Source organism: Sinohyriopsis cumingii, chromosome 14 (genome assembly GCF_028554795.1).
Source record: "Sinohyriopsis cumingii isolate HCF-2022 chromosome 14, ASM2855479v2, whole genome shotgun sequence".
NCBI classification, from domain to species: Eukaryota; Metazoa; Mollusca; class Bivalvia; order Unionida; family Unionidae; genus Sinohyriopsis; species Sinohyriopsis cumingii.
In genome coordinates, this window is record NC_142974.1 from 124258641 (window position 1) to 124275869 (window position 17229).

Sequence of the window (17229 nt, forward strand, 5' to 3'; positions counted from 1 at the left end):
TCACATATTTAAGTTAAACAGTAAAACAGATATTTCCTAGCCTATTTTCATAAAGTTTCTTTTCAAATAAAGTAACATTAAATCCATTTTATGTTTAAGAGTCTAACACATTTTATTGATATTTGTTTATATGTTTCTGCGGCCAACGCAAACGAAATATCATTCCAGAAGCCCAGATGTGACAACTTCCACAACAAAATGCCAACAACTGTGCAGAATGTGGAACCAACCAAGTTTGCTGATACGTCAAGTTTTTTTTTCCAAAAGCTGGGGAAAACAAATCCAAATGCTGTGATATTTAGTATTACTAACCCAAAACCTTAGCCCAAGTTGTGTGGGCATTCCCTTCCACCAGTTCTTAATAAACTGTACAGTGAGGAGAATTTGGCATTCCCGGAAGAGGAACTAGTTACACAGTGCAAAGAAGTACTTGCCAGTCTGCATATTACTTCAGCACAGGCAGACGAATTGGAAAAAATGTCTCGGATACAAAGCAAATGCTCCCTCCGGTTTGAGAATCGGAAATGGAGGTTAACTGCATCAAACAGTCATGAAATCGTCCATAACAACTGTGAGCAGCTATCAAGCATCTCATTATTAAATAAAATAATGAAGTATAACCCAGCAACAGATACAACTGCAACTCGGCAGGGGAATTAAACATGAAGAAGATGCACTCAAGAAGTACAAAAGTGAAATGATGGGACAGCATGTACATTTTGAATTGCGATCCAGTGGACTAATTATACAGGACTAAATATACATAAGGTTTATCCGTTCCTGTCTGTATCTCCTGATGATGTTATTACACGTGACTGTTGCTGTAAAGTATTTGTCGAGGTGAAATGCCCCCACTTCCACAGAATGATCCCTGTAGTGTTGCGGATCCTTCATTTTTCTTGGAAAAAACATTCCAAAAGTGACAAAATGTGCTCCCAATCACTAAAACCCTCACACAAATATTACACATAGTTCCAAGGGCAAAAGGCTCTTACTAAATTACACTACTGTGACTTTGTGTGTTGGACAACCTGTGGGTTGCATATTGAGCGTGTTCGAGCTGATTCCGATGTTTTTCATGAAAACGGAGCACACCTTGTGACTATATTTCTTCAACATCATTCTTCCTCAACTTTTGACACACAAACTCAAGTCAGAAATGGAATCACATGATATTAAACAAAGCATACTGTTGTTGTGGTTTTGGTGAGGAACGTGATGATATGATAGCATGCTATAACAAGGGCTGTCCTACAGAGCTGTACCATGTTCAACGTGAAGGACTAAAATTGGCACCTAAGGGAAAATGGGTGTGCTTCAAATGTAAAGTTTTCATGACATCCAAAAGAAAACGAAATAACTGATTGCACAAGGATGTATTCTATCGAATGTTTTTTTTAATGTTCATTGTGACTGAATTGTAGTGAGTTTCAAGACTAATAATTTGTAATATTACAGCAATGTTGTTCATACTGGATATTATACTTATGCATCATTTCACAGGATCAAATTTAAAGAAAATAGTTACTATTTATACACATGAAGCTGAAACAAATGCTAATGTATTGCACTAACGTCTGATGGAGGGTTAAACATAGCTGCACATGACTAGTATCAACACACACCGGCCTCATCAAAATCACAGAAATGCATGTTCAATCATTTATTTTTTTTACATACAATATGTTACAACTATGTTAGTTTTCTTTGAAAATAATGTTAGATCTTGTAACTTCTTAGGCAAGCAAAATACAGTTCAGAGCAAAAACGGTATTTCCAGGTTACATGTATATAAAAAATAATATTGGTAACATATATATCTCATTTCCATGGAAAATAAAATGAATCTCATCAACCCAGATGGACTAATAGCAACAATCTCATTCACTATGTTATGTAACTTATAATTGGAGTAGGTTTGTGCCCTGACCTTTAACACTGACGGTCTTTCAATGAACATTTCAGTACAATCTATAATGCATCTAACTTTTCTAAGTTTATCATTCAGAAATACTTCAGGGAGTTCCATTTCATCCCTTTCTGGCCACGTGACGAGTCCACCAACAGTAATGTACAATGCATGAAGCCAACGGTGAAACATCTAGGTTAGTTGTGATAGACTGGTATCAAACCAATAGGCTAAATCTTCCACTGCCAGGTTTCTCCCCAACTTTATTAATATCATTAAAGGTTCATCCTTGTGCTTTATTTTTTTTTTTTTTTTTTTGTTTCTTGGCATGAGTACACGTTTCTTCTAATAAACACACAAAGGTGTCTGTCACATAATTGTATAAATCATCTCTTTTTATTAAATACATGTACTCGGGTTTTCTTTTGTGTGTACAACGATACCCGAGGGTGATTTATGTATATTGTACAATATTTCGAAATACTGAGTTCGGTTCATATTATGCCGCGCGTGCGAAGTGCTTTCAGTGGGAAAAACAACAGAAAGCTTCCAGCGCACAATGTATGACTACTTCGTCTGTGTATAAATTCCTCACCGTAAGATTGAATCTTCACATTACAGAACGTCGTGTCAGTGAGAGGTCTGCTATAGACTTGGACATCTTCAGCTGTAGAGGTATGTGAATTATTAATTTCTTGTGTATAAGTTATAACTATTGTATTACCCCGTTTATTTTTTTATGTTTGCTATGTAGCTTCGGTTTATGTAGTGCAATTCAAATATTTTCTATTCTGGTTTGTGACTTAGCAAGGGAGTTATATTAGCAATATAAAGCTGCATATTTAAAAAACGGTTAGATTCTTGTCGGGCACGGTTAGGTTTACTTCTGAACCTGTTTTTTTGTTGTTGTTGTAATTATTGTGCCGATAATGTAATCTCCATAACTCACCATATATAACGTCATTACATTTCATCGTATATGCCCGTGTCATGCATAGTACATGGTGTTAGATGTATTTTCAGCTGACCAGAGTGGTCGGACTGACCCAAGTGACCTGAGCAATCAGAGTTATAGGAATGATCTGAGTCGACGTGGTGCCAGCTGCAGAGCTAACCAAAGAAGTCGACCATAGCAGGTGTGAAGCTGAACCATATGAGCCGTTGAGCTGTATAAACGGTGTTGCTGGTCGAGTAGCAGGTCATCGGGTGTTGCTGACCGACATTGATGGGCGCCGACTACTTGATTGACCAACCTGGAATACTGACGGGTCGATTGGCCAGTGTGACTGGTAGCCGAGTGTAATGGTGATGGAGTTTGTAACTCCATACATGTAATCTTTTAACCGTGGGCTAATTTTGGGGGTTTGAAAAACCCAGTGTGTTTTTGATAACTTATATATATATATCTGTCCCCTTTGTTTACATAAAACAAATCAATCGTTTCATTATGAAATCGCTGTGAATAATTCACCCCTTGTCCTTGTGCTGTGTAAGATCATTTATTTGTCGTTGTTGTTGTTGTTCTAGGGTTTAACGCCATATTTTAGCACAAGATAGGATATACATGGCGTCCAGTATAACTGGTGGAGGAAGAACCCTAGAAAACCCAGGGAAGAACCACCGACCCACGAGAAGCTACTGGCAGGCTTTCCCACGTACCCACGCTAGCAGAGCCTTGGACTCGAACCCACGCAGAGAGGTGAAATGGCAGTGATCCGGAACGGTGAGCGCTTTAGACCACTCGGCCACTCGGGGCCCCTCATTTATTTGTATTTTCAATATTTAAGTCCGTGCGTTTTGTTACGCACATATTAATCATAATTAATTGCTCATTCAAGTCGTTCGTTGTTAAACATTGTATTTGTATCACCATCAAAAATTGTTGTTGTAAATCCAAAATCCCACCCGGTTATCTTGTTACAGTGTCAGTTTACAAAACATGATTATAATTTCATTTTCTTATGTTGCATATATTTAAATTCTATAGACTTTTGCTTCGGCAATTCCATTAAAAGGCATATTTTCCATCAGCATCCTTTAGTTTCTTCATAAGTTCAACATTTGTACATTATACTTCATTAAGTTCATGTAACTTTGCCTTTAAATCATTCAAAAGCACATCTTTCTCTTAAGTGTATCGAGCCTGGCTTTAAAATTTCTGTTCGTTGCTAGTATCCCTTGCAGAAGTGAAACATCAATGTCTGTCTGTGGTGAAGAATCACACATACTTCTGTGTCGATGTAGCAGGCACACAGTTCTCATCAATCGCATCAATATTCAGACATAGCATAGCTTCAGCTGCAGATGTTTTCTTTTTTGCATGCTCCTTTTCAACCAAACGCTGTTGACGCTCGACTTTGGCCTTAAGTACATCGTCATTCTTATTGCCAATAGGGGTGTTGCTGAATAATGTTGGCACAAAGTCTGCGTCTCTAGACGGACAAAATATATATAAGTAAGAAAAAAATTATCTCGTTGCTACAAAATGGAAAAGTAATTTGTTGTTGTTGTAGGGTTTAACGCCATTTTTCAGCACACGATAGGCTATACATGGCGGCCAGTATAAATGGTGGAGGAAGAACCCTGGAAATCCCCGGAAAGAACCACCAACCCTCGAGAAGCTACTGGCAAGCTTTCTCACATGCCCACACTGGCCGAATCCGAGACTCGAACCTACGCAGACAGAGGAGAGATGGCAGTGATCCATAACGGAGAGCGCATTAGACCACTCGGCCACTCGGGGCCTTAAAAATAATTTGTATGAAATCTAATTGCTTTTTTTACATTTTTTAAGCAAATTTTTTTCTTCTTGTAACCATTAATGGATTGTCCATTTATTTTGAAGTGAATAAACACAAGGAACCCATAGTCCCTAAAACACCCACCCATTCTCGCGCCTTCAGCACAAAGGTGTAAACGATCGTTAAAATATAAAGAAAAAAGAAAAAAAAATCATTGGCAGAAACATGCGATGTTTTCACATATATATCTTAATTTCTACGCAAATCTTTCATATATCTTACCCTTAATTAAATGTTTAATTAGTGTGATCGGTGGGCAGCCAGATTTCGCTGCGGATGGCAGCAATCCACTTTTTCTTTAAAAATTCCTCCTTTATCTCGCATCCTTTTTGTTTTCGGCTGTTACAGCCAACACAACAACAATGAGCTGGCATATTACTGTTTACTACTACCTGCGGTGATCTATATAATGACAAATTCTCTATTCATAAAAGACGTGTAGGTCACTGGAGTTGCCCTGCGTCAAATGCGCGTGACTGTACCGGACGCGGTTATGGGATAGGTCTGGCAAGCTAAAAGTAGTAATGGAAAAAGGTGATCTTCATAAAGTAATGGGACATTATTTACTGGTCTTTCAACACCTTGAAAATATAGTTCCGCATTTCATCAGTGCCTTCGAACCTTTCGTAGGCAAATTAAATTTTCAAACACGCCATTGGGGACCTCACTTAGTATACCAGATGAGCCCGATCTGAAATTAGACGGCTCCCGGGCGTCTGGCTATCGGATCTGTTTAGCACTGAGTATGCACTAGAAGCATATATTTGACAAGACTGAACATATAAGGGCATACCATGTAAGTAGTGAAAGGGGTCACCCTACGGACAATGGGAATTAGCATTACAGGGACCCCTGGGTCACTCTACGGACAATGGAAATTTAACATGGCGAAAAATCGTGGGTCACTCTACGGACAAGGGGAATTAACATGGAGAAAATCGTGGGTCACTCTACGGACAAGGGGAATTGAACATGGCAATAAATCGTGGGTCACTCTACGGACAAGGGGAATTTAACATGGGATTTTTTTTTTTAAAAATTTTTTTAAAAAAGGGGTAGGCAATTCAAAGACTATCTCTTTTCGAGAAATATGGCTGGCCCTGAAAAGGGCCTTTGATTTTTATGTTAATGTATTCATTAACATAAATGGCACCGCATTGGTCTTCTTCTTGTCCTTAGGCTGCGTCTTACTGTTGGTCCGTACATCAGCACTCTTTTCAGGCATCCTTGTCTTTCGACGTAGATCCTACGTATCCACAGGCTGGTGTTGGTCCTGTGGACAACGGTCCACTTCGATCGGACATACATGAGCAAGTCTGTCCGAAACATCATGGAAGACACAAGGGTGGATGACTCAACTGTAGTCCACATCTTGAAGCGACGAGAACAGGTGAATCAATGCATTGAACGGCGCTTATTTATAGGCGGAGGAAGGATTGAAACGGATTGAGTTCATTTACCAATCCGAACACGCGTTACAGAATTCAGTCAGCTCGCATCCAATCCGAAGAGAGCAGTCTGTGACGTCACGTAGTCTATTTAGATTCGCTAGCGCTTGTGTGCAGTCAATCTATGCGACAGTGATTCAACATGACGGAAACTCAGAAAACGATCCATTGGGGTGCACCAGCAGGGGAGACTGCCCAAGGGAACTCGGACTTACTTTCAGAAGAGGTGAATTGGGATTTTGTGGATTTTCTCTCCTCGCAAGAATTTGTTCCGGAACCTTCGTTACCTTCTTCATTACCGCAAGTGGAGAATTTTAGACAGAGACAGAAAGAAGAATTGGAGAAATTTATACAACGACAAAAGGAAGCGGAACAGGCTTTTCTCCTACAGCAACAGCAACAAGAAGAAGAGGTAAGAAAAAAACAACAGCAAGAAGAAGTAGTAGCAAAGAAACAAGAGGGTGAAAATCAAACGGTCACCGTACTGTTGGACATTTTAGCGGAGTTAAGAAGTCTGAAACAAATGTATCAGACTTCTTTATCACGACCGAAGAGAATACGACCTTCCCGAGCTAAACACGTCAACCCTGTGACTAAGCCTACCGTACCACCCTTAGTGATTTCAACCCAATCATTATCATCATCATCAACATTACGCAGTCCAGAAGTAGGCCTTGGCCGTGGCAAAGGCATAAGGCAGTTAAAGTTGATTGCTTAAACTCACCCTTTCACCATGAAGAAAAAAGGCCCTTTTCAGGGCCACCCACATTTCTCGAAAAGAAATACAATTTCAATTTGCCAATAACTCAAAAAAAAAAAAAAAAAATAAACCCCACCCATTTTACCCTTATGGTACGTGTCTGTGTATGAGTGCGTGAGTGTAGCTTCTTATTTTAAAATCACAACTCAAAGACACTTACCTTATATCATTCATTTATTCTTTTCTCCATTTTTTACAATCCAATTCACAATTCACAACACAACACTTTAATGAAAAGTTCATTTATTTCTTCTTTTCTCCTTGTTTAGTCTCTCTGTTTTTTGAATTTCTTCACCGTCACACTCTTTTCCTCTTCTTCCTCCTCACTTTCTTCCCTTCTTCTTTTTTTCTCCTGTTTCTTTTTCTTCACCTGTCTTCTTTCTTCGTCAGAAGAATCCCTCTCTTCCTCTGAAGAACCCCTCTCTTCTTCTGAAGAATTCCTCTTTTCTTCTGACTCCTCTTGTTTCTTTTTTGGGCAATCTGGAGACCAATGTCCTTTTTCTTTACAATAATAACAGGTATCTTGACTTTTGTCTTTTTTATCCCCTGTTTTTTTTCTTTTTTGACGGTCTGGACACTCTGAAGACCAATGCCCTTTCTTCTGACAGATATAGCAAGTATCTTGACTTTTATCTCTAAAGGAAGGAGAGTAGTCCGTAGGCTGGTCTGAAGAGAATTTTCTAATGACCCCTCGCAAAGCTCTGACGAAACGTTCCATCTGGTCAGTCTCTTCCATCGTTGTGCTCGGCTTGAGAGTGAAATGAATAGTGAAAGGACAAGACACACACCCTTTTATACACGCTGGTCTGCTATGACTATAAAGTAGTTTATGGTGTTTGAACTTGAGTCATTTGACTTTTTGCTTTCAAGATGAAACGATCCCATTCATTCGAGAAGAAAGAAGAAAGTAAGAGGCAGAAACGTGATCTATCGCCTCGTACTAGGGCTGAAATCTTGGCACAAATTCATGCCAGTGATTTTGAAGAGGACATGAGTGAACCAGAATCCGAACCCTCTAAACCAAGTTCACCACCCTTTGTCAACCCTGAACAGTACTATTCCATTCGAGAGACGGAAAAGCGCTCCTCTAGAAAATTTAGAACCACGGCTTACAAATACACGGTGAAGTTTAAAGATTTCAAGGCTGAAGTGCCGTTAGAGAAAGCAGAAGTGTTCATCACTGGGGTGTGGGATTCTTTACTCACCACACTCAAGCGACAATGTCAACCCAAAGAAGACGACCGCTTGAGACTTTCCATACAACACGACGGTTTGAAATCCCTTGTTTGGATCGAGTTTAGCACCCCTGCAGAATTGACTGCTTCCAAAGTCATGGACAAGATTCAACACGTACAACAATCTAATGATCAGTTTGACATCACCGATGGTAAAGCCACACTGGACATGACCCACGTCTCTCCTCCTCAAGGGACAGGACGCAAAAAGATGTTATTGGTGGACGACCTTCGCAACACCAAAACGAGTCTCGTCCGAATTAACAACCCTCATGACCAGATGTGTTTAGCCCGTGCCATCGTGGTGGGACGAACCTATGCCAACAAGAACGACACGGTAGAATGGAAAAGAACCTGGGACACTATTCAACGTTCCGACCGAGCCAAACAACGAAATGAAGCAGAACTCCTGTTACAACAAGCCGGATTGCCCAAAGACACACCCTGTGGCATTCCAGAGATGCAAAAATTGCAAGATGCCCTAGCTCCACGATACACCTTGAAAGTGCACCCTCAAGAAGTGCGCGGACCTCTGTTGTTTCGAGGCCAAGACTTTAAGGACGGAAAATACATTCACCTTTATCATCACGATGACCATTTCGATACCATTACCAGTATCACTGGATTCCTGAGATATGTTTATTATTGTGAGAAATGTGACTATGGTTATAATAATCGAGAGCAACACAAACATTGTGGATGGAAATGCTCAGGATGTTTGGCCTCTCCACCCTGTCTGAGCGAAGAACCAGTGCCTTGTTCCACTTGTCTGCGCACGTTTGTCAGCCCTAAATGTTACCAACAACATTTGAAGACGCAAGGTTCACAGAAGAAATGTGCTTGTCAACTGCTGAGATTGTGCTCTACGTGTGAACAAGTCATACGTACCAATAATACCAAGGCACACGTATGTTCAGGAAAGAAAAAATGTCACATTTGTCACCACATCGTGGACTTGGAACACCAATGTTACGTGCAAAAATACCAACCCCCACCAGAGAAAGAGGACGGTCACAAGAAGAAAGGCAATTTCATCTTTTTCGATTTCGAATGCATGCAAGAGACTGGCATTCACATCCCTAATTTCTGCGTGGCTCATCGAGCGTGCGAGAAGTGCATTCAAGAACCTATCTTCAGTCATTGCCCTCACTGCAGCAAGATTCCTGGAGGGCGTGAAAAAATCTTTCGGGGACCAAATACGTTAGCCGATTTTGCCCAATGGGTCTTAGACCCCGTCGACAAGACGTGGAGCCAAGAGGACATCGAACGTTACGGAGATTGTCATCGTCATGCCACGGTGATGGCTCACAATTTTTCCGGATACGATGGACAGTTTCTTTTGAGGTACTATACGGAACAAGGCACCGAACGTCCTAAAGTGACTTTGAACGGGGCCAAAATCATTTTCATGCAAGTGGGACAAGTACAGTTTAAAGATTCGATGAGCTATTTGGCCATGCCTTTGAGTCGAATGCCTAAAACGTTTGGAATGACAGAAATGGCTAAAGGGTACTTTCCACACTTTTTCAATACGGAAGCCAATCAACATGCCGTTCTACCCCATTTACCTGAGGCTCACTATTACGACCCCGACAACATGCGTACCGAACAACGAGAAGCTTTCTACGCTTGGTACCAGGCTCACGCCTCGGACCCTTTCGACTTTCAGGAAGAAATGCTAAAGTATTGTCGTTCCGACGTGGACATTTTACGGCGTTGCTGTGGAAAATTTCGAGAACTGTTCATGGAACACGGAGGGGTCGATCCTTTGAAAGAAGCTTGCACCATTGCCAAAGCGTGTTCCTTAGTGTATCGACAACGATTCATGCCTGAAAACACCGTGGCTGTCATCAGTCCTCAAACGACCCACTTTGTCAAACGTCAATACTCGGTCAAAGCCCTACGTTGGTTACATTACTTGTGCGACAAGGAAGACAAGTGGATTCAGCATGCCCGCAACGGAGGGGGCGAAAAGACCATCGGAACGTATTCGGTCGATGGCTGGGACTTAGAAAACCCCAAGATCGTGTACGAGTTTAACGGTTGCTTATTTCACGGATGTCCCGTCTGTTACCCTGACCGTGGTACTAAAAATCAGTTTTTGCAACGAACCATGGAAGACTTGTACCAGGACACTTGTCAGCGACGCCTAAAGTTAGAACAGGAAGGATACCAAGTGGTGGAAATGTGGGAACACGAGTACGATCACCGTATGAAAACCGATCCCGAGTTTAAACGTCTCGTGGAAAGTTACAAGCTGATGGACCCGCTGAACCCGAGGGATAGTTTGTACGGAGGAAGGACCAATGCCACCTGTTTGCTGTACCAAGCCGACGAAGAGAAAGGAGAAGAAATCAAATACTTGGACGTGTGTTCGCTGTATCCCTACGTGTGCAAATATTGTCGCTTTCCTGTAGGGCACCCGCAATTGTTGACGGAACACATCGACCTGGTCAACATTCGACAATACGAAGGCTTGATCAAGTGCAAAGTTTTGCCTCCCACGAACCTATACCATCCCGTCTTACCTCACCATTGTCAAGGCAAACTGATGTTTCCCTTGTGCCGTACTTGTGCCGAAACGTGCAACCAAGACCAGCCTTGTCAGCACAGCCAGGAAGAACGGGCCTTGACGGGAACCTGGGTCAGCGTGGAATTGTTCAAAGCTCTGGACATGGGATACCAACTGTTAGAAGTGTACGAAATTTGCCACTTTCCCAAGACACAACAGTATCGCAAGGGTGACCCCACGCAGAAAGGCATTTTCGCTGACTACGTGGATGCCTTTTTGAAACTGAAGCAAGAAGCTAGCGGCTATCCTTCCTGGTGTCACACTCCCGAAGACCAAATACAATTCAAAGAGAAATACCGGGAACAAGAAGGCATCACTTTAGACCACATCGAGAAAAACGAAGGCAGGCGATCGTTTGCCAAAGTGATGTTAAATTGCTTGTGGGGTAAAATGGCACAACGACCGTGTTTACCCAAGACGGAATATTTGACAGAACCTTCCCGCTACTTCCAGATGATTCACGACAAAACCAAATACATGAAACACGTGGACGTCGTTCGAGAGAATTTGATCTTGGTCAATTACGAAGAAGATCTGGACTTTGTACAAGACGACCCTTTTGGAAATGTCATCATTGCGGCTTACGTGACAGCCCATGCTCGCTTAAAATTGTACGAAGCTTTAGAACTGTTAGAAGAACGCGTCCTGTACTTTGACACGGACAGTTGCATCTACATCCATCACCCGATTCAACATCACCCTAGCATCGAAGGAGACCGTTTAGGAGCCTGGACAGACGAGCATCCCGACGACAAGATTCTAAGTTTTGTCAGTGGCGGTCCCAAAAATTACGGCTACCAATACCGGGACAAACAAGGAGAAGTGCACACGACGTGCAAAGTGAAAGGACTGACTCTGAATTATCGTACCAGTCGAGTGGTCAACTTTGGGGTAATGAAAGAAGCCTTGCAATCGGGAGAGGATGGAAACTTTAAAGTGACCACCTATCAACCTAACAAGATTGTACGTTTACCCACTCACCACATCGTCAGTCGACCCTTGGAAAAAGTCTATCAAATTGTATACCAGAAGCGAGTTCGACTTCCCAATCATTTCACCTTACCGTATGGACACGTTGGTATAAAACATTGGTTGTAAGAGGATAGCCACCCACCAGAAAGATGACTTCGCCACAGCAAGAATCGAGTGAGAAACCCGATGAGAACTCCAAGTTCAAACCCTACCATTTTCCAGTCTTCTTACCTGACTATTGTGATTGTGCCCGTCGATTGGACACGTTTCAGAAATGGCCTACGGATAGGGAAGGATTACCTTCTTCGCATGTTTTAGCTAGAACAGGATTTGTCTACTTGGGACCTGAGTCAGGATTGGGATACGAGGTACAGTGTTTCGCTTGCGGACTGAAGTTACGAATGGATCTATGTATCTATAAAGATTCAGCTATTCTGGAGCATACTCGATGGTCTCCGAATTGCCCTTACCTTTCTATGGCCTTTCCATCCATCACACTACGGTACAATGTTGACGGTACCTTAGAGACGGTACCTTCCAGAACAGGACATAAAAAACGTAAAAAAGGAAAGATGTACAAGTTGGAGACTGCATTGAGACTAGTATAAAAAAGGGGCTATGGTCAAGATCGATAGTTCATTGTGACTACCAAGACCGAGCGAACAAGATGAATACTTTGAAAAAGACATCGTTTCAGTTTGGGGATTGTAAAAAAGTTGTATCTTCCTCTAGTGTGACTAATACTGGATGGATAAGACCCATGCATTGCGACGGAAAATGTCCGGAAGGAAACTGCGATTGTCCATGTGGTTACCATTGTAATTGTGTAACGGAGTTTGCAGACGAGTGCGATTGTGAGCCTTGCGATGGGACCGATGCTGTACGTTGTGACCTGAGCGATGCCGTAAAGCATCATGGGAACTTTGTTCTCACTGCCCCTGTCATGGAAAGTGATGCTTTGCGTGTCAAACCTGAGGGATGCGAAAGCGATGCCGCTCGTCCTCTTAGACATTTTACCGGGTTTAAAGGGGAATGTTCACCTTCACGTCTACCCCCCTACGGATGTCATCCAGCCCTGAGCAAACTCCTGTTTCTGTCACCCAACCCTCATCGAAACGAACCTGTGAAAAACGAATATTCGTTCCCTGTGCGTTTGTCGGAATACTGCGACTTTGAAAATCGTCTTCAATCGTTCAAAGGAAAATGGCCAAAGTATCTGGGAGGACCGACCCCCGAAGAATTAGCCAGAGCCGGATTTTTCTACTTGGGCGAAGGAGATAAAGTCAAGTGCTTCAGTTGCGGTGTGTCACTTCACCACTGGGAACCGCAAGATTCGGCCTTCGTTGAACATGCTCGATGGTCACCGAATTGTCATTACTTACCCTTAGTGGGACCGAGACATTGAAGTAACTTCTTACCATAATCATCTGTTCATGGATACTTTACAAGAGAACATTTGTGCTTTGCCTGTGGAGTTGAGAGAACGCATTTACCGAGAGCTGGTCAAAATACAAGTGAAACGTAAAGAACAATTGCATCCGATACGTCACCGGTGTTTGAACCACTGGTACCTGAAGGCTATACAAGGTCTGATTCAATTGAAAGTGTTCCATTGGACAGACATTGATCAACGACCTCCTGGTTATAAAAAGGAATGGTTTGGTATTGACGATTCTATCTACTACATTGTAAACGTATTGCATCGAATTCCAGAGGAAGAGTTAACGAATTACCAACATCTTTCACACAATGTCAACTTGGTGAAAGAGGAAACTTCTGAACGAATTGTAATGTGTAGATTAGTGACTCAACGATTTAAATTCGACACTGAAGTGAAACCATGTTTGTGCAAAGAGTACATTTCTTGTGTCAGACCAAAGAGGATTTAGTATGACCTATTCATGGATACTTTACAAGAGAACATTCGTGCTTTGCCTGTGGAGTTGAGAGAACGCATTTACCGAGAGCTGGTGAAAATACAAGTGAAACGTAAAGAACAATTGCATCCGATACGTCACCAGATCTTTAACCACTGGTACTTGAATGGTATAAAAGAACTGATTCGTCAGAAATTCTTTCAATGGTCAGACATTGTTCAAAACTTTGAGGTCGCTAATGATCGACATGTTCATGATTATGGTTACTTCGAGATTCACCTACAGCAATACATTGAGGAAGACAAGTTAAAGGATTACCAACATATTTTACGTGGAATCTACTTAGAGGAAGAGGAAACACCTAAACGAACTCTGACGTTTCGGTTACAGTATGCAAGATTTAGATTCCCTACTGGAGAACGAAGATCTCTGGCTAGAAAGTACGTCTATTGCATCCGAAAAAAAGAGAATATAAAAAGAGGCTGCCATGCCACGGTTTATGTCACATGTCATCCAACAGATTCCGTGGAAGGAACTCAATGACCATATTCAAACCGTGGATCATTACCATCAATTATTACAAGAACTGTATCCATTCAATTTTGGACGACAAGTGGTGTGTGTCTTAGTGACTTGTTTTCTGGGATTTCGTTTACCAGCCGATTCTTTGTGGACTCTTTACGATCAGTACTTACCACCTCCATGGCCTTAAATGGTCACGAAAAACTCCTTTTGTTCAAAGCCTTGCGTTTTCATCTGGATACTTCTCGACCTCAACAGGAAAAAAAGATTCGTCAACTTTTAGCGACCCAAGACGTGTATGACGATGTGTGTGTAGCTTGTGACTTACACCCTCATTGGACAGATGTTCGTGATTGGAAAAAGGGGGGTTTTGAGGTTTGGACCCAAGAAGTGGCTCAGTATGCACAAGAGTTGTTCAAGGAAAAAAGTTACTTTTCAACCCGTGTTAGTGACGGTGCCAGAAGAACCCGTCACCGAGAACAACCACTCGCTTCAGGACAGGACTGTCATGGACATGCCTGAAAGGTCATTCCGGGAGGACACTTGTGTGACAATACCTCATGTAGAAACTGTAAGAACATTACACACTGTCCCTAGGACATCTTGGTTAACCAAAACATGTTGTACAGACACTTGTTTATATTTCACTTTGATCGCTTTGCTGTGTTTTATATTCCTGTACATCACTATTTGGGTTGTATTTATTTTTGTCTTTCGTATTCATGTTTGAAAAAAAAAAACATTCAATAAACGTGTTCTGAAAAAGTATATAAACTCTTGTCTTGTTTGTTTTTCGTGTCACAAGTGACATTTCTCATACCATGGCTACCTCTGCTGTCTCTGCTCCCTCTTCCTCCACTGTCAAAGTCATCGACGAACACTTAGATCGTGCCAGTTGGGAGGCTTTGTATCTTCGCCATCCCTTTAACATGCTCATTGCTGGACCTAGCGGTTCAGGCAAAACCGAATTCGTCAAACGTTTGATCGAACATAAACATCATTTGATCGATCGACCCCCTCAACGGATCGTGTGGTGTTACAAAGAGTGGCAATCGGCGTACAGCCTCTTGCGAGAAAGTCAAGGCGATTCCATCGTGTTTGTGGAAGGCATTCCTAAAGAAGACGATGGCATCGTCTCTGACTCCCGTCTAACCCATTTGGTCATTTTCGACGACATGTTAGGAGAAGACGAAGAAGAAATTAAACTGTGGTTCACGCGCAAAGGGCATCACCGTAATGCCAGTGTCGTTTACATCACCCAAAATTTGTTTCAACAAAGTAAAGCCCATCGCACCATCAGTCTCAATGCGCATTACGTGGTCTTGTTTAAAAGCCCTCGAGATAAATCGCAAGTGCAAGTCTTAGCCAAACAGTTAGGAACGCCTTGGCTGACTCAGGCGTACGACGATGCCACTCAAACGCCACACGCCTATTTACTCGTCGATTTGAAACCTACGACCCCCGAGGATTTGCGATTTCGTACCCACTTGTTTCACCACTGGTGCCAAGACGGAGGGCCTGTCCTGTACACGTCTCCGTCCTCGACTTCATTTCACTCCTCCCATGAAAAAAATCTATAAAAACCTCAGACCCTTTTTCGTCTGTCTCACACAGTGTGAACATGACGTCCCTTCAGTCGCATCTTCCCGTCAAATTGATTCGTGCCTTGTATGGCATCAGTCGAGAAAAAGATCCACAAACACGAGCCCGTGTCTTAGAAGCTAGTCTCAAAGAAGTCTTACGATGGTTCACGGTGACGGCACGTCAATTACTCCAAGGAATCATTCAGATTCCTCATCAAACCCAACGCTTTTTCGATCGAAACAAAGTCGCTTTGGTCCAACTGGCCGATCCCCGCATCGACACTCAAACCAAAAAACAAATCATTTTGAAACCTGGAGGGAGCGGTACTCTAGGAGGGGTCATCATTCGCTCACTCTTAAGATGGGATCCTAATGCCCCCAAAGTTATCCCTAAGACAAAAGTTCAACGAAGCCCCAAGAAGAAAAAGAAAAAGACCAAGTCCCCAAGAAGAACTTCTCCAGTGGCAGGACCCTCCTCTTACCAGACACCACCACCATCACCCCGGAAAAAGAAAAGAAGCCCCCAGAAAAAGAAACAGAGAAAAAGTCCCCAGAAAAAGAAAAGTCCACAGAAGAAGAAGAAAACTAGTCGCAAGAGAGGCACTTCGGCCAGGACGCAACCTTACACTCGCAAGCCACGACCTGCCACAGCGTCTCCGGCAGCCTCACGTTTGTCCACTTCTCCGTTGATGTCACCAGGAACTGAAGAGTACTTGGAGACGTTGATTACACCAAGAACTTCTCCGTTGATGACTCCCAAAAGAACTTCCCCAGTGGCAGGACCTTCCAATTTAGCGGCAGTGGCTGCTGCTCACAAAGTACCTTCTCCCAAAATCAAAGTCCAAGAAAGATCGGGCATGTTACAAAGTTTACTGGATTTGTCCAAACAAGAACTGGCTCGATTTAGTCCGTTACGTACCCCTGCACGACGTGTCATGCCTGTCCTCAAACTGATAAAACGTAAAGACAATCAGTGGCGACGCGTTCCAGTATAAAAAGACCTGTGACCAAGTCGGGGTATCAGTGAACTTGTAAAAGATGTCACCTCCAAAAAGCCACAAAAGAAAGAGACAAAGGCAGACGCGTCATCCGACAAAGCGCTTAGCCAAGCATCGACGTTACCCTAAAAAAAGACACAGTCGTTCCAAGAAAAAGAGGCGCCAACAAAGGGGAGGATTCCTTGGCGATTTTCGGAAAAACATTGTTACCTTTATGACAAAGCGATAGTCCCAAAAAAAGATAAAAGGGTGTGCGTTAAGTCATCGACGTTAGTGTCTGTTCGGTGAATGTCCCGGAACCCACAAGCAAAAAAATGTCACCCTCCAGAAAACCCCAAGGAAAAAAAAGGAAAGGACTGCCACCACGTTTAGCCAAACATGGGGACATGTTATCTGTCCTGTCCAAAGCTTCTCCACCCCTACGAAAAAAACTCATTCAAACAGCCTCCAAAGAGGTCATCGATACCGTGTGCGAATGTTGTTTGAACGTTTTGAAAGGCACGATCCCTTTGTCCAAACACCAGAAACAATGCTTAGGCAAACATCGTCACG